The sequence below is a fragment of the Pleurodeles waltl genome, chromosome 3_1, assembly GCF_031143425.1.
Source record: "Pleurodeles waltl isolate 20211129_DDA chromosome 3_1, aPleWal1.hap1.20221129, whole genome shotgun sequence".
NCBI lineage: Eukaryota > Metazoa > Chordata > Amphibia > Caudata > Salamandridae > Pleurodeles > Pleurodeles waltl.
Window position 1 is genome coordinate 611689974 of NC_090440.1, and position 18148 is coordinate 611708121.

The following is an 18148-nucleotide window of genomic DNA, read 5'->3' on the forward strand; positions in this document are numbered from 1 at the left end:
TAAAATAGTTTGGAGAGACTTTTCATTGAACAATGCTATCCCTACATAACAAACCGAATAATAATTTGCCACACACTGACCTATGAATCTCAGAACTCTATAAAGCTGCTCCACTACAACACAGACAACATAGTGTGCCTGCGCTTGAGCTTTAATAAGGATTACTTCAATTTTTCATTGTGTAGAGCAGCCCCAGTTATTGCAGGGCATCCTCTAGATTATCTTATTACGTACGTACAGTATTAAGCTTTATCGTGATTAAAGTACCTATCTTTTTCTAAAAAAAACAACATTTGGATGGGCATTACATTATTGCATCAATTGTGTGATTGTTGAGTTCTGAGACTCTAGCCCCAAATGACCTCCTTGAGACAACTTAAACTTATCTCCCTTGTTATTCTGAGAGAGAAGTGTGGTGGAGCACTTGTCCCAGTTTGCAGGACTCCAGTGACACATGACCTCAACCACAGCTGTTGGAGCCCTTAAGCCCTTAACTGCCATGTGGTCCCCAAATGGAGTATTATTATGTATAACCAAATAATATAGATAATTACAGTTAAAATCAAATACTATTTTGAATCTAGTGGAGGAACTTTTTCCTGTTATAAGTCCTCTCTCCAACACATTTCCATGTATGACATTGAGGTGGAAAAGAGGACACAGTGTGTGTCTAATATAACATTAATGGATGCACTATAGAGAAAATGTGAATATGAAAAGAACATTTTTTAGAGTTTTCAATTAAATATGACAAGTACTTTAAAAAAGTATATTTATATAAGTACAATGTAATTTGGACAAAATTTCATCAACGGTGCTATTCTTAACAGACAATTGGAAAACAACTTGGAAACTATAAAATATCGTAATTACATGGAAACACATTCAGGACACACAATACAAAAATGAATATACAAAAGGTAAATAAAAATAATTAATTGGAAACTAACATAAAAAACAGGAAATCTAGGATTGTGAAGAGGCCGAAAAATATTAACTGTAATTACAATATAAATCTTCATATCTAACATGAAGGAAAGTTTAATTTCTATTAACCTGTTAAGTGTGGCAGAAAGCCCACTAGACATCACAGCATTTTTTCGTAAATATAGGAGTGTGGACTGCCATGCCCTCACCCCCAAATAAATGTGCTAACAGTCTTTCTGTCCCCCCCTGGGGGACTGATGGGGATGATTACCCCCAATCTGTCCCGCCCAGGGGCAGACAGCCCACCAGATAATGGGGAATTTCTTTATTAGAAACGAAGTAGGGCTAGGGGCTTCCCACCACAGGCATGTAAAATGCCCCACCCCAAAAACAAGGTAGACAGTCTTTCTGCACCACATTAGTTATCAGGCCTTTTTTTAAAGTTTAGGGGTGAGGGCTGCCCACAATGGGCATGGCCATCTGTTCACCCCAAATAAATGTGATGACAGCCTTTCTGCCACCCCTAGGGGGACAGATGGGGGTGAATACCCCCTTCTGCCCCCGTCCCCTCCCCTGGAGGACAGAAAGCCCACTAGACACCAGTGACATGTAAAACAAAATATTGGGGTGGGGGCTGCCCACCATGGTTATGCTCCTTCACCATATACAAAGCAAGAAGGCCTTCTGCTTGCCCAAACCACCCCCCAGGGTGGATGGGGTAATTACCACCAACCTGCCTCATCCCCCAGAGGGCAATATATTTTGAGAGGGAGAGCCCTGTCCCGTGCTCTCCCCATCCCAGGGCCCAATAGACTTTCTGTCCCTCCTGGGGGTGGATAGGGGTATTCACTTCCAATCTGCCCTTAGACACCAGGGATTTCAAAATGGTGAGAAAACAAACAAAAGGATAAGCCAGCCTACCCTGGCATTGAGCCATCCCCCTGAACCAGTGGCGGCAACAGTAGCTTTCTGTCCTCCCTGGGGACAGAAAGGAGGCTTCTCCCAGTTATGGAGGTAACTCCAAATTTGCCCCCTGTGGGTGGGTGGGGAGGGGGTAGAAAGTCCACTATTAACGGGAATTTAGCATTTAGGGCAAAAGAAAGGGGTGTGGGCATCATTGTTTGACATTGGTCATACCCCTACCTCAAGAGACAAACCAGTCTTTCTGCTCCCCTCCCTGGGGTAGACAGCATGCTTGCCTTCAATTTGCCTCAAGAGAGGGTGAAGGGTGGGGGGAGAAGGGGCGCTGGGAGGTAGAAAGCCCACTGCACATCGAGGAATTCAAAATGGTGCCAAAACAAGCAAAAAGGATGGTGCGGCCTACCGGACCACCCCTGCAGCAGAAGAGGCAATAGTGTCTTTCTGCTCCCTGGGGGCAGATAGGAAGTTTGCCCCAATTTGGGTGGTTGCCCCCCGAGGGGGGGGGGGAGTTGATGGGGGAGGAGGCAGAAGGTAGAAGTTGAAAGCTCCCCTAGTTGCTGCCTGAGCTAGGGCCCAAAATCCACAGCACTTAAGGGGTTAAGAACATGCAGCTGAGGAATATGTCTTTTTAATTCACATTGTTCCCCAACAACCAACATAACCATCAAATAACATTACATACTACATCTCCCATAAGGAGGTACAAAGTCCATCTGACACCAGGGATTTTACCTTTGGAGAAAAACAAAGTGGTGTGGGTGTTGCATTCTGGCATTGACCACACCCATACTCCAAAAGGGACAACCAGTCTTTTTGTCCCCTCCAGGGGTAATCAAAGTTTGCCCCCAATTTGCCTGGGGGTGGGGTGGGGGAGGGCTGGAACCCCAATATATGCCAAAGATATATTTTTTAAAATAAAATAATATGATAGGTCTAGCGCACCCATAAAGCCCCAGCAGTCTTTCTGCAGACTAAAGCATCCCATTCTAATGGCAAGCGAGGGGACATCTGATTCTTTTGGTTTGTTTTTACATATAGGCGAGTGTGTCTAACTCCCAAGACCGTCCAATTTGCAATGGTGAATGGCTGCACTTTCTGGGCTTGAGTAGGCTGCCACCTTGGAAAACCTACCAGACCAAGACAGTTCTGAAATATAGACATCCAGGGGAGTCCAGGGTTATATGCGTTCTGTGGATCCCACAACATTTTCTTACCAAAAGTGGCCCTGCAAACCTCAAACTTTGACTAAAAAACACATTTTCCTCACATTTGTAGGAGGAACATTTCTGGAATCGGAGGATAGCCACAACTTTCCTAGCACACAGCATTCCCCCAAGTTTCTCGATGAAAATGTTACCTCACTTGTGTGGGCCAAAAGACCTTGATCCTTGACCTTGGTTTAATCTGTCCCTGTCATGGGCACTAGGCCTAACCACACAAGTGGGGCAGCATTTTTACTGGCACTAGAGGGGCAATGCTAAGTGGTAGGAACTTTGAGGAATCCTGCGGATTCCAGAAGTTTCCAACACAGAAATCTAAGGACATTTGTGATTTCAGGCAAAGATAGAGGTATGCAGAACATTATGAGTAAGAAAACCTTGTGGGATCACCGCAAGGCACACCACCCTTGAATCTCCTGGTTGTCTAGTTTTCAAAAATGTGTGTGATGTGCAGGTTTTTATGGGTGGCGCCACAGCACGGCCCCAAATAATGCAGCTACCTCTATTTCATGTCTCTCAAAGTAGCACTTTTGGGTCTTTTGTGTCGTGGTCTCTTGGCTCACCCACACAAGTGGGGTACCTTTCTTACTGGGAGACAAGGGTGGTAGGAAATGTGTTTCTCCCTGCAGATTCCAGTATCTTCCATCACAGAAATGTAAGGAAAATGTTTGTTTTTTCCCCAAAGTTTGAGGTCTGCACAGGCTTTGGGGTAAAATTACTTAATGAGAGCCACGCAAGTCACACACTCCTGGGCTCCTCTGGTTCTCTAGTTTTCAGAAATTTGCAGGTTTGCCAGGTTTCCCTAGGTGCTGGCTGAGCTCAGGCCCAAAACTCACACGTACCTACATAGCACAAAAGGGCCAATTGTCAGTACAGAAATGTGGAGTGACTATGTTGAGTTTTGGGCCCTTTCCTGTTGCAGGTACTAAACCTACCCACGCCAGTGAGATAGCATTTTCATTGGGAGACTCTGGGAAATAATGGGTGGTACAAAATTTGTGTCTCCCTGCAGACTCCAAAGGTTTTGCTCACAGAAATGTGAGGAAAATTGGTGTTTTTAGTTAAAATGTTAAGTTTTCATGGGATTCTGGGTAAAAGAAACTGGTAAGAGCCATGCAAGACAACTTACCCTGTATTCCCCCAAGTGTCTAATTTCCAAAAATATGCTGGTTTGCTAGGTTTCCCTAGGTGCAGGCTGAACTAGGATATAAAGTCCACAGCTATCCACTTTGTAAAAAACAGGCCAGTTTGGAGTGGAAAGATGTGATGTATCCATGTTGCATTTTGGGCAGCTTCCTGTTACAGACCCTAGGCCTACCCAAAAAAGTGTGGTGTCATTTTTATCAGGAGACTTGGGGAGATGCTGCATAGGAGGAGGTTTGGGACTTCCTGTAGATTCCAGAACTTGTCATCGCAGAAATTCAAAGAGAATGTGTTTTTAATAAAAATGTACTACATTTCAGGTTTAAAAGGGATTCGGATAAAAAAATAAGTTTTGAAAGCCACACAAGTCACCCAATTCTGAATTCTCTCAAGTATCTAGTTTTCAAAAATATACAGGTTTGCCAAGTTTCCCTAGGTGCCACCTGAGCTAAGGCCAAAATCCACAGTAGTTAAGGGGTTAAGGACATACAGTTGAGGATTATGCCTTTTAATTTCACTTTGCTCTCCAACAACATGCAACATAACCATTGTATGGCATTATATTCTACATCTCCCATGCGGACTCAGGAAAACTAGTTTGACAACAACCAATTAAAGTAAATAACTGATTATATAATCCTGGTTTACTAGCGCTTCACACTGTTTCTTTCTGCAACATCAGCCATGTCTTCAGACTCTTAAAAATTACTCCTGTTTCAGCTCTGCACCTGTAATACAAAAAAATATTTAAGTCACCTCTTCCATACTCAGTTCCTCAATACAATATCACTGACTTCAAAACACATTAATATTAAAGAGACATAATGATCTTTCATATGATGCTTTGTACAATCCAAAATTATTTACTTGTTCTTTAATTCCATTTGATGGAGTCATCTAGTCAGAAAACATACAAAATGATAATAATAATCATCTTTGGTAGTTAATTATAAACCATTACAATTTTGATAAAAACACTAATATGTTAAAAACAATGTGTAGGAAGTTGGCTCTGTATGTACTATTTCAAAGTAAGAAATCGCATGCACAGAGTCCAAGGGTTCCCCTTAGAGGTAAGATAGTGGCAAAAAAAGATAATTCTAATGCTCTATTTTGTGGTAGTGTGGTCGAGCAGTAGGCTTATCAGAGGGTAGTGTTAAGCATTTGTTGTACACACACAGGCAATAAATGAGGAACACACACTCAAAGACAATTCCTGGCCAATCGGTTTTTATATAGAAAAATATATTTTCTTAGTTTATTTTAAGAACCACAGGTTCAAGATTTACAATCAATACTTCAAATGAAAGGTACTTCACTTAGGTATCATAGGAACTTTGAATCAGCAAAATAGCATGTACAGTTTTGGCACAAATGGCAATAAGCTATTTTAAAACTAGACAGTGAAAATTTAAACAGTTCCTAGGGGAGGTAAGTATTTGTTAGTTTTGGAGGTAAGTAAACCACCTACAGGGTTCAAAGTTGGGTCCAAGGTAGCCCACCGTTGGGGGTTCAGGGCAACCCCAAAGTTACCACACCAGCAGCTCAGGGCCGGTCAGGTGCAGAGGTCAAAGTGGTGCCCAAAACACATAGGCTTCAATGGAGAAGGGGGTGCCCCGGTTCCAGTCTGCCAGCAGGTAGGTACCCGCGTTTTCAGAGGGCAGACCAGGGGGGTTTTGTAGGGCACCGGGGGGGGGGGGGGTGACACAAGTCAGCACAAAAAGTACACCCTCAGCGGCACGGGGCGGCCGGGTGCAGAGTGCAAACAGGCATTGGGTTTGCAATGGAGTTCAATGGGAGACCCAGGGGTCTCTTCCGCGAAGCAGGCAGGCAAGGGGGGGGGGGGTCCTCGGGGTAGCCACCACCTGGGCAAGGGAGAAGGCCACCTGGGGGTCGCTTCTGCACTGGAGGTCGGATCCTTCAGGTCCTGGGGGCTGCGGGTGCAGTGTCTTTACCAGGCGTCGGGTTCTTAGAAGCAGGCAGTCGCGGTCAGGGGGAGCCTCTGGATTCCCTCTGCAGGCAACGCTGGGGGGGCTCAGGGGGGTCAACTCTGGCTACTCACAGGGTCGCAGTCACCAGGGAGTCCTCCCTGTAGTGTTGGTTCTTCGCAGGTCGAGCTGGGGGCGTCGGGTGCAGAGTGGAAAGTCTCACGCTTCCGGCGGAAAACGTGTAGTCTTTAAAAGTTGCTTCTTTGTTGCAAACTTGCAGTTTCTTTGGAACAGGGCCGCTGTCCTCTGGAGTTCTTGGTCCTTTTAGATGCAGGGTAGTCCTCTGAGGCTTCAGAGGTCGCTGGACCCTGGGGGACACGTCGCTGTTGCAGTTTTTCTTGAAGTGGGGAGACAGGCCGGTAGGGCTGGGGCCAAAGCAGTTGGTGTCTCCGTCTTCTCTGCAGGGCTTTCAGGTCAGCAGTCCTTCTTCGTCTTCAGGTTGCAGGAATCTATCTTGCTAGGTTCTGGGAGCCCCTAAATACTCAATTTAGGGGTGTGTTTAGGTCTTGGGGGTTAGTAGCCAATGGCTACTAGCCCTGAGGGTGGCTACACCCTCTTTGTGCCTCCTCCCTGAGGGGAGGGGGGCACATCCCTAATCCTATTGGGGGAATCCTCCATCTGCAAGATGGAGGATTTCTAAAAGTCAGAGTCACCTCAGCTCAGGACACCTTAGGGGTTGTCCTGACTGGCCAGTGACTCCTCCTTGTTTTTCTCATTATCTCCTCTGGCCTTGCCGCCAAAAGTGGGGCCGTGGCCGGCCCGGGGGCGCTGTAACAAAGGGAATGAGCCTTTGAGGCTCACCACCAGGTGTTACAGTTCCTGCCTGGGGGAGGTGAGAAGCACCTCCACCCAGTACCTCCTTTGTTACTAGCCACAGAGTGACAAAGACACTCTCCCCATGTGGCCAGCAACATGTTTGGTGTGTGGCAGGCTGGCAAAACTAGTCAGCCCACACTGGAAGTCAGGTATGTTTTCAGGGGGCATCTCTAAGATGCCCTCTGGGGTGTAGTTCACAATAAAATGTACACTGGCATCAGTGTGCATTTATTGTGCTGAGAAGTTTAATACCAAACGTCCCAGTTTTCAGTGTAGCCATTATGGTGCTGTGGAGTTCGTGTGTGTCAGACTCCCAGACCATATACTCTTATGGCTACCCTGCACTTACAATGTCTAAGGTTTTGCTTAGACACTGTAGGGGCATAGTGCTCATGCACCTATGCCCTCACCTATGGTATACTGCACCCTGCCTTAGGGCTGTAAGGCCTGCTAGAGGGGTGACTTATCTATGCCATAGGCAGTGTGAGGTTGGCATGGCACTCTGAGGGGAGTGCCATGTCGACTTACTCATTTTCTCCCCACCAGCACACACAAGCTGGCAAGCAGTGTGTCTGTGCTGAGTGAGGGGTCCCCAGGGTGGCATAAGACATGCTGCAGCCCTTAGGGACCTTCCCTAGCATCAGGGCCCTTGGTACCAGGGGTACCAGTTACAAGGGACTTACCTGGATGCCAGGGTGTGCCAATTGTGGAAACAAAGGTACAGGTTAGGGAAAGAACACTGGTGCTGGGGCCTGGTTAGCAGGCCTCAGCACACTTTCAAATCATAACTTGGCATCAGCAAAGGCAAAAAGTCAGGGGGTAACCATGCCAAGGAGGCATTTCCTTACACAATGTACAAGGTGGAAACAGAGAAATATAATGTGATAGGAAGGCCAATGTGCGAAGAAGATGAGATGAGTCTACTAACCTAGTACAGAACGTTAAAAAATACTATTGCAATCAGTCCAATCAAATACTAAGGCCCTCATTATGACCTTGGCTGTAAATAACGAATACTGCTGTGCTAACTGCCACCAGCATACCGCTGAATAGGCGGACATCCATCCCCCACATAATGACACATACATTAAAAACCAACAGAAAACAGCCACAACCTCAAATCTGCCGACCCACTGAACATGATAAACTGTTGCTACTACCACCCATACCGTTACGACAAGATTGGCCAGAACAAAAAACCCACACCTGACACTAATATACACACACCCCACAACCTCCAACAGCACTATAAAACACACACACCCACAATCCTTTGCTAACATGACAAGACTGCAAAAGCTAGCCATGCAAATCACAGAGACAGCTACACACACACTACAACCACCCATTCATCCGTCATGCACCACACACCCCACACCCCACCCCCCACCATATTACTCAACACCCTCTGCACAACACACACACCACACAACACCCATGTCCCCCACAAAGGCACCCCTGTTTCACTGATGAGTAGTTGTGGGTCATGGTTAAGGAAATAGGGTAGAGCCTCTGCTGTTTGGAGCACAGATCCAGCAGATTTCCATTGCCAGGAAGATGGAGCTATGGCGGAGGATCGTGGACCGGGTGAACGCTGTGGGACAGCATCCACGAACAAGGGACGACATCAGGAAGAGGTGGAACGACCTACGGGGGAAGGTACGTTCCACAGCAGCAAGGCACCAGCTCGCCATCCAGAGGACTGGTGGTGTACCCCCACCTCATCCCCCACAGCTGACAGCAGGGGAGGAGCAAGTCTTGGCAATCCTGCAACCTGAGGGACTCACTGGAGTTGCTGGGGGACTGGACACTGGTGAGTCAATATTTACTACCTACCCCCCCACGACAACTGCATGCCACCACCACCTCTCATCCTGAAACCCATCACTCTACTCCATCCCACACAGTGCACCACCACAATTAACTAACCTAAATGCAAAGTCTTGAATGCCATACCCACTGCATGCACATCCTTTCAAGCCCTGCATGTACACCCACAACCAATGCATGCACAGCATGGAGAACTAACAATCCCACAATACATCACCATACACAAACAAATGTGGCAGGGCTACAGCAATAATATAGTGGAAGCTAGGGATGCAGAATATTTCACAGACATGTAGCATAATACAAAACTTACATCCTCACAGGTTGCCCAGTCAATCTCAGCAGCAAGGAGGTGCCACAGCTACCCAGTCCCCCAACAGAAGACGCCCCCATGACAGTAACTCTGGAGTTCTGGATCTGGATGAATTCCCTGGCCCATGAGGGACCACTGGTCAATCAGATACCCCAGCCCACACCCACTCCACCACTGAGCCTCCCCCTCAGTATCAAACACCACAGCAGCCACCCAATGTCCCCAGACCTCTGTCCCCAGGACACATCAATCAGCAGTGTGCCCACCAGTACAGGGACCCCAGTCCACACCTCACAGGCAAGACAATGAGGGTCCTGGGGTCAGTGGCAGTGGGCACACCGTTCAGTGGACACAGGCACAGGGACTCTGAGGAATGCTGAGCGCCAGGGGGAGGACAGACCCAGGGAAACTACTGACCAGGAAGCACTAACTAATGTCCTGGGGGCTTACCAACAATCCCAGGACAAGATGGGTCAGGTGATAGATATCATGCAGGAGAACCAGCAGCTGCAGGAGAAACACCACCAGGACATCAGGAAAGAATTGCAGACCCTGAACACCCCCATGGTGTCCATAGCAGGGGTGCTGGGAGATATGGCCAACATCATGAGGGAGAATACATCACACTAGTGGGCCCCTTCCACTAGCCAGTCAACTGACCAGCCCTCCACATCTGCTGCAGCTAGTGGACAGGAGGCCCTGCCAGAGGACCCACAGGCCACCATCACCCCCCCCCTTGCAGAAGGTGAACCACCCCGCAAACGTTCCCTGTGACCCAGACAGACACCAGAGACACTTGTCAAGGCCACTGCCAGGAAATGAGCCCCACCTGAATGTCCCCCTTGTGTTCCACTGTATTACCTTGTCTACTTCGAAATGCCATTGCTCCCCTTCCTATGGCCCCTTGAACACTGGACCTGTGCTACAAACCGACTGGACCACTACCCTGGACTATTCCCAACCATCACCCCACTCTATTGCACTTCCCATTGTAGAACTATTTTCAATAAACACCCTTGGGCACAACTTGAGTAATAGAGATTTATCTACAGGTAATGTACAATGTAACAAAGTGTAATGAACTGCATGATCCTGTGTAAATATCCAGTAACCTGTTGACCCATCCAACAAATGTGTCTCAGCAGTCTGTACACATCACAGCACTACACTGTTGGAACAACACCAACATCTGCAGTAAGGGAAAATATAGGTGACAGTCAGCAGGGATGCATAGGGAACGCCTGGCATCATGCTGCTGTCACACTGTACAACACTAAAATGTAGTCTTGCTTAGTTTACCAGTCTTACCAGAGTGTCACTGGAAGTACAGGGGGAGACTAAGGCAACATGGGTCCCGTTGATGGCCTCAATAACGAGTTACATGTCCCACTGCATAGAATCCAGCATTCACAGTGGGTAAATCATCTACCTGGGGGAATGCGATGTAGCTGCACATGTGTTTGAGCAATACTCCAATCAAAATATCCAGAAGGAATAAATATGTACCCAACTATCTAAGCGAAAAACTCAATTGTTCACTGAAAAATAATTTATTTTATTTCCAATTAAACCAATTTAATCATAGTGCCCACAGATTACCTGTGCACCCAAAAGGAAGCTAATATACAAAACTAATAGGAAACTCTAAAAATAATCATCAACCAACAGTTCCATTAGAGCACCGTAATACATCGGATATAATCTGCTTAGCCATCCAATGGCCAGCAGTCATAGAAGAAGGAGATGACAGTTGTCCAAGGAACGTATCTCGCCTCAGTGAAGGATAACAATCACCGAAAAGAAGTCCGATACAGTCCACAAATTCTTAGATCCCACAGTTCGAAAATTCCAACAGTCACTCCTTAAAAGATACAGTCGACGCGTTTCGGCCTTAACAAGGACAATAGAAACAGTGCCTGCATGACAGTGGAAGAGCAGTAAATCAATAATTATCGCAAACAAACTAATGCTCTATTATTAGGCATAAAGCCGGCTGAATGGTTCCAAGGATCACAGCTGTTAAGTGTTAGTTTGTTTGTGATAATTATTGATTTACCGCTCTTCCACTGCCATGCAGGCACTGTTTCTATTGTCCTGAGGACGCCGGATTTGTTAAGGCCGAAACGCAGATTATTTTTCAGTGAACAATTGAGTTTTTCGCTTAGACAGTTGGGTACATAGTTATTCCTTCTGGATATTTTGATTGGAGTATTGCTTTGTGTCCCTGATCCAGTGGGATAACAGGGACTTCCCCTCCTGCTGTTTGCTACTCTCATGTGTTTGAGCAAGGCAGACAAAATCCTTGCAAGCAAAATGGAGAACATTGGCTGAGACATCCCGGCACCCAAGCCCACTGTCATCTGGAAGGAGCCTGTTGCCAGGAAATGGAGCACTGAGAGTACCTGCACAAGAGAAGGGATTGCTGTGGTGCTGTGAATAGCAGGTAGCAGATCAGGCTCCAATTGTGCACACAGCTCTGTGACTGTGGCCCTGTCCAGATGATAGGTGAGTATGCTGTGCCGGTCCTCCAGTGTAGCCAAGTCCACAAGGGGTCTGTACATGGGTGCTTGCCTCCTCCTATTCCTCCGCAGTGGTTGGTACCTAAGGGACCCAAATGTAGAAAAGGAGTGTCAACAGGAACCATGAACACACTACTGCAGTGTACACAGAGCATGTTTGTATGCTGGACACTGGAACTCTGTAGATGAGCACATTCGACTACGATGATGCACTTATTATTCTGTACATGTGTACCAGCATAAGAAAATGGCACCCACCTGTCCTGTATTCAGGGACAGGTGGAAGTGACCTCACACCGCTGGCATTGGCGTCATGGCGGAAGGCGGTCCGCACCGCTGTTCAATTCCTCATTGGCTAACATGGCCCTTTATGGAGTATGGGAACCAATGATGATCAACGCTGGCGGTAACGGTGTTCACCGCAGTGGACGTGCCTGTCATTTCCTTTCTAACACTTCACTTGATTCCTGAATTTCCACAGAACAACATCTCCACTGCATGTGCTGCTGTGACCTGTGTCTGGAACCTGCCATGGCTCATGCTACAGGGAAAAGGGTCTAAGCCTTCACGTCGGAGAAGTTGGAGTGCATTGTGGATGGGGGCTTACCCCAGTATGGCCAGTTGTATGGACCTTCAGACCAACAGGTAAGTACACCATGGGTACGTTGCATGCAACATGACTTCATGGAGATGTGTGTGTGTGCTGGCAGTGTGTCAGGTGGGGGGGTATGGCTGGTGGCAGCGTCAATGCAAGGGTATGGGTGATGTGTGTGCCTGATGAGGGGAAATGCTTTTTATGGGGCATATGTGTGACAGGCTGGATTGTCAGGTTCATGGTGTACCGCCTTCTGTGTTTCCCCTGCAGGTCAGCACCCATCAGAAGAAGGCATTGTGGCGTGCCATCGCCAAGAACTTGCGGGCCCTGGGGGTTTATAGCAGGCGGAGCGTCCACTGCAGGAAACGGTGGGAGGAGCTGAGACACTGGGCTGGGAAGACCGCAGAGGCCCAGCTGGGGATGGCCTCCCAACGATGGAGAGGTGCCTGTCGGAACCTGACTTCCCTGATGGCCCGCATACTGGTGGTGGCCTACCTAGAGCTGGACGGGCGCTTGAGGGCATCACAGCAGCCACAATGGGGTGAGTACAGCGTGTATGTCAACCATCTCTGTTGCCTTGCATTGGATTTGGGTGCAGGGTTCAGTGGATGCCCCAATATGCCAGTTGAGATATTGCTGCGTGGTCCAGCTCAGGATAATAGGGTGTAAAGCATGTATCAGATAGCTAGGTAGGTGAATTCCCATGTCAGGCAGAGCTTAACGTGTCCCAGTTGGTGAGTAGCTGGCAGGGTTTGGCTCCGACCTACTGTGGTACTTAATCAATGGTATGCCAATGTGGTCCATTCTGCCCATTCTCAGTCTCAGTGAGTGACAGTGATGTGTCTGCCATCTGTGCTGGTGGTGCTGAGATTGACCCTGTGGTCCCTTTCTCTCTCTCCCCATCTCCTTTTGTCACCCTGTCCATGTGTGCACTGGGATCATCTGGCAAAGAGCAGGGGCACCAGCGAGTGAGGGAGCTGCAGCCCACGGGACCCAGGAGGCAGAGTTCACCGATGCCGAGGAGACCAGTGGGAAGGAGGGTGAGGGGAGCACCATGGTGGGGAGAGGATGTGACACTACTGACTCCGATTCGGCCTCCGATGTGAGCTCCCTGGTGGTGGCAGACCCCTCTTGGACCACCCCAGCTACAGGTTCAACCGCCACCCCGTACCAGCACCGCCCTCCCAGTAGTCCCCCACCGAGTTGCCAGTACCCGCTCACCCAGGAGGGTGGGCATCTCCTCCCCAGGCACTTCAGGCCCTGTCCCAGTCAGCCCTGCTGCCCTCACTGAGGAGGCTACTGACTTCCTCAGATTAATCTCTGTAGTGCAATCAACCATTGTGAATGCCATCCAGGGGCTGGTATCCCAGATGCAGCAATGCCTTCCTGGAGGGCATCCATGGTGGGTTGACGGCCCAACAGAGATAGTTTCAGGCTCTGGCCTCTTCAATGACGGCAGCCAGTGTACCTGTTTTATCCACCCCCCTCCAACTACCACTACCCAGTCCCAGTCTCCTCACTCCAACCCATCCCACGCACACATTCAGACAAGCGTGCACCCAAAACAATGCACAAGACACGCACAGACAAACACAAGCAGCACACTTCACAGCCAACAGACAGATGCACACACATCATCCACTGCCTCCACTGTCTCCCCTTCCTCCTCCTTCCTCACAATCACATACTCACTCACACCTGCATGTACTTCATCAACAGTCCCAGATCCTGTCACCTGCACAGCCTTGCCCACAGTCACAACAGCAGACCCGCAGACATGCACCCCACGCACCACAAATGCGCAGTCATTACCACCACATGCAACACACCCACCTCACTTGCAGACACCACCACCACATCCATCCACACATCATGTTTGTCCTCCCCCACCCAGTCTGCCCCCCCACGTACTCAGACCCCCAACAGTCATCCATCTCACACACACACACACACACACACTGTCCATGCACCTGCACCCAAGTCCAGCACACCTCCTCCTCCTACAACCACTCCCTCTACCTACACTCCCATCCCTCCTCCCACATCCCACCCCATTGTGTCTAAGAAGCTTTCCCTTGCCCCCCCTGACCTCTTCCCTCCCTCTCACTCCGCCCATCTGGCCCGCAAAAGGAAGGTCACAGCACCCCAGGCCAGTACCTTTAAGCACCCAGTCTGACACAGCTATACCCCCAACGTCTCCAGCTGCGACTTTGGGGCACATGAGTGTAAAGTCGGACCCCCGCAACATGGACACTCTCCCTCACCCCCCCTAAATGGAGGGCTATAGTTCCGACTCCTCCCAAACAGACTGGCAAGACCATGGGACCACCTCTAAAACCCAGGGCCAAGGAGGCACTAATGAAGTCCCTGCCCAAGGCGGCCCCCCCAAGACATCCAAGGCCAAGGAGGCCCCCCAGAAATCATAGGCCAAGGAGCCCCCCAGACATCCAAGGCCAAGGAGGCCCTCCAGGAGGCCCCCCAGACATACCTGGACAAGAAGGCCCCCCAGAAATCCCTGGACAAGGAGGCCCCACAGAAATCTCTGGACCAGGAGGTCCACAATATAGTGGCCATGAAGCAGCATTAGGAACCAGAGGCCAAAGATCAGCATCAGGAACCAGAGGCCAAGGATCAGCATCAGGAACCAGAGGCCAAGGAGCAGCATCAGGAACCAGAGGCCAAGGAGCAGCATCAGGAACCAGAGGCCAAGGAGCAGCATCAGGAACCAGAGGCCAAGGAGCAGCATCCGGAACCAGAGGCCAAGGAGCAGCATCCGGAACCAGAGGCCAAGGAGCAGCATCCGGAACCAGAGGCCAAGGAGCAGCATCTGGAACCAGAGGCCAAGGAGCAGCATCCGGAACCAGAGGCCAAGGAGCAGCATCCGGAACCAGAGGCCAAGGAGCAGCATCCGGAACCAGAGGCCAAGGAGCAGCATCCGGAACCAGTGGGCAGCCAGCCCTCTCCTCATCCTGTGGGCAGGAAGCCTCCTCCAGAACCAGTGGGCAGCCAGCCCCCTCCTCATCCTGTGGGTAGCCAACCCATCCTCTTCCTGTGAGCAGTCAGTCCCCCTCCTCTTCCTGTGGGCAGCCAGCCCCCCTCCTCTTCCTGTGGGCAGCCAGCCCCCTCCAGAACCAGTGGGCAGCCAGCCCCCTCCAGAACCAGTGGGCAACCAGCCCCCTCCTCGTCCTGTAAGCAGCCAGCCCCCTCTTCATCCTATGGGCAGGAAGCCCCCTCCAGAACCAGTGGGCTAGGAGCCCCCTCACAATCAGTTGCAACCCTGCCGACCCCACCCACCCACCCACCCCCTGAGGTGCCTGACCATTTCCAACATGATGCCCCGAACAGTTGAGTCCCGATGTTGTCAGGAGTCAAGTTGGGGCTTGGACTTTGCCCTGTAGTCGGTGTTCATACTGCACTGGTGGTTGGTGTGGTACATTGGCTGTCTAAGGGAGGGATCACCCCCATGGTCATAATTTGGCGGTCATTACCGCCAGCCTGTTGGCGGTGATACCGCCACATTAACCCTGGTGGTCAGACGACCGCCAGGGTCATAATGACCAACTAAATGTAGAAGGCAACAATGGCAATATTAATGCTTTGCTTGTGTTTGAAACAAACAGTGAGTCAAATACATAATTTTTAAAAGAATTTCAATTCACTGTAAAGTGCTAGTGCGAGAACAGCGTGATAGCAGCAATTTCTCACAGTAAGACCTGGATCACGTGACCGAGCAGGGGGAGAGAGATAGTGGCAATTTCCACAGTCCCCACATAGTGGAAAGCCAGTGTGGAAAAAAAGTTAAAACCACCACCCCAATGCAGGAACATTTCAGTCAAATCGGATCAAACATCAAAATAAAAAAAATAAAAATCAGCAAGGGCAATATTAATCCTCTGCACCTTTTACACAGACATGTTGAGAGAGGAATAAAAAAAAAAAAGAATGTAAGTACAATATAGTGCTAGTGCGGGAACTGGGCGATGGCAGCAATTTTTCACAAGCAGACCTAAAGCATTCGGTCAAAGCGGGCAGGGGAATAGCAACAATTTTCCACAGGCACGTCTGAGGCGTCCCACCAATGGTGTGTTCCACGGTTAGCCACGTATTCTTAACTCCTACTAACTTTCACAATCAGTCCTTGAGCATTCTACCAAGCAGGATAGGGGGATAGCAGCAATTTTCCACATAGACGTCTGAGGCATTCCACCAAAGGTGTAATCCACGTGGAGCCAAGTACTCTTAACCTTTGTTGTGATAACAAAATAAAATGCTGGGAGATGAAGTGGGGGGGGGGTGGACCATGGAATTACTTTAATGGACTTAAAAGTAACCTTAAAAGTAATTGGATAAAAGGAACAGTCTTGCAGCATCTAAAGCAAAAAATTCATAACATGACTAAACAGTGAGATCCTAGCATAGCGATGACACTTCCAACCAATTAATTAACTTTTGTTATCGGGTGTCAGCTGGGGGTTCACTGACAGTAAGGGGTCTGTGCCACTCAGCAAAGCCCTGGAGCGGCCAAGTTTATTGACGGCTAAAGCCACAAACATGGCCAGCAGAATGTTTAGAGTAGTGTTACTTGGGTTAAGGGAGGTGATAATAACCTGCTGGCATGAAGAATATCTGGTACATTTCACTCTCACTTTAAAAGGGATTTGCGTTTCTCTATAAGGGCTGGACAGAGGCAGGTGATGTGTTCACACCATCAGCAACCCCTGCATATTGTTCCTTCTGCAGGTGGGCACGATCTGGCAAGATGCTTAAAAAAGGCCATTCGCTGAGCCTGAGGGCCATTAATCTTGCCTTCTGAAGTCTCGAGTATGTGCACGAATCTGGAGTGAGGTTTCAGGTAAGATGAAGGGGACGATGGCTGGTAGGTATTGACGACCACCCGTTGGGAGACAGCCTCAACAGATCCCAAGAGGAAAAAGGGAAAGCAAACATGGTTCTCTCTTTTCCCTAGAGAGAAAAAAGGTTATGAGAGCATTTCCAGGACTCTTAGGGTACTACAGACGATTTATTCTCAACTATTCCAAGCTGTCAGCTCCCCTTACTGGCATGTTAAAGAAAGTTGTCACGTGTAAAACTTTCAACACACCCTAGCTGGAGCCTACTTCTAGACAGCAAAAAGAGCCAGAGACTTCTGTGTCAATCTCAGGCGGTACTTGCCTAGTAGTGCTATTGAGGGCAAGATGAAAACAGATGCTGGCTATCAGTACTACCACTTATATACTTCTGGTGACAGAGCGAGACTGCCAAGTCAATGCAGAAGTAACTGGGATTAACATGATCATGTCTATATGAACCTAACTAGGGCCTTGACTAGGGTCTAGGGTCTTGTGATACTGACATGGCAATACATAGCTAACTGGGGAACTGTGATACCTGCATGGGATTACAAATATGAGACACTGGTATACTGGCATACCACTCAATGTGACCCCAACTGGGGTACAGTGGACAAGGCATGTAACTGGGTTATTGTGATACTTACAAATAAAAGTGTATCTAAAAGAAGCACTGGGATACTGGCCTGGCAAAGTGTACTTTAACTTGTGCTCTGTGAATCTGCTGTGGAAATGAATACCTAGCTGTCACATTGCAAACCTGGTCTGAATATGAAATCCAAACCTGAGTAGGGCATTGTGGTATAGCTAACTGGAGCACTGTGAACCTGGAATGGAAACTGGGGCATTGTGAACCTTGCAGGGTAACCTGTACTTAAGGCTGGCACTGTGATGTGATATGAGGCACTGGAATCCAGGCATATAAATGCAAATTAAACTGGGTAATGTGAGACTAGTGACAATATGTGCTTAGTCAAGTCTACGTGATATTGACATGTGGAAAATGTGAAGCTGACATTAAGTGGA

At 48.7% G+C, this 18148-nt stretch overlaps 1 long non-coding RNA gene across 2 annotated transcripts in view; it reads right to left on the reverse strand.

Annotated features, from left to right (window-relative positions):
• Positions 1 to 811: 811 nt before the first annotated feature.
• LOC138284373 (uncharacterized) overlaps positions 812 to 18148 on the reverse strand; it is a 72808-nt gene continuing 55471 nt past the window's right edge. For both annotated transcript variants that reach the window (XR_011201387.1, XR_011201386.1), the window contains exon 3: positions 812 to 4939. This is a non-coding gene — a long non-coding RNA (uncharacterized lncRNA). The remainder of the gene's footprint in view (positions 4940 to 18148) is intronic.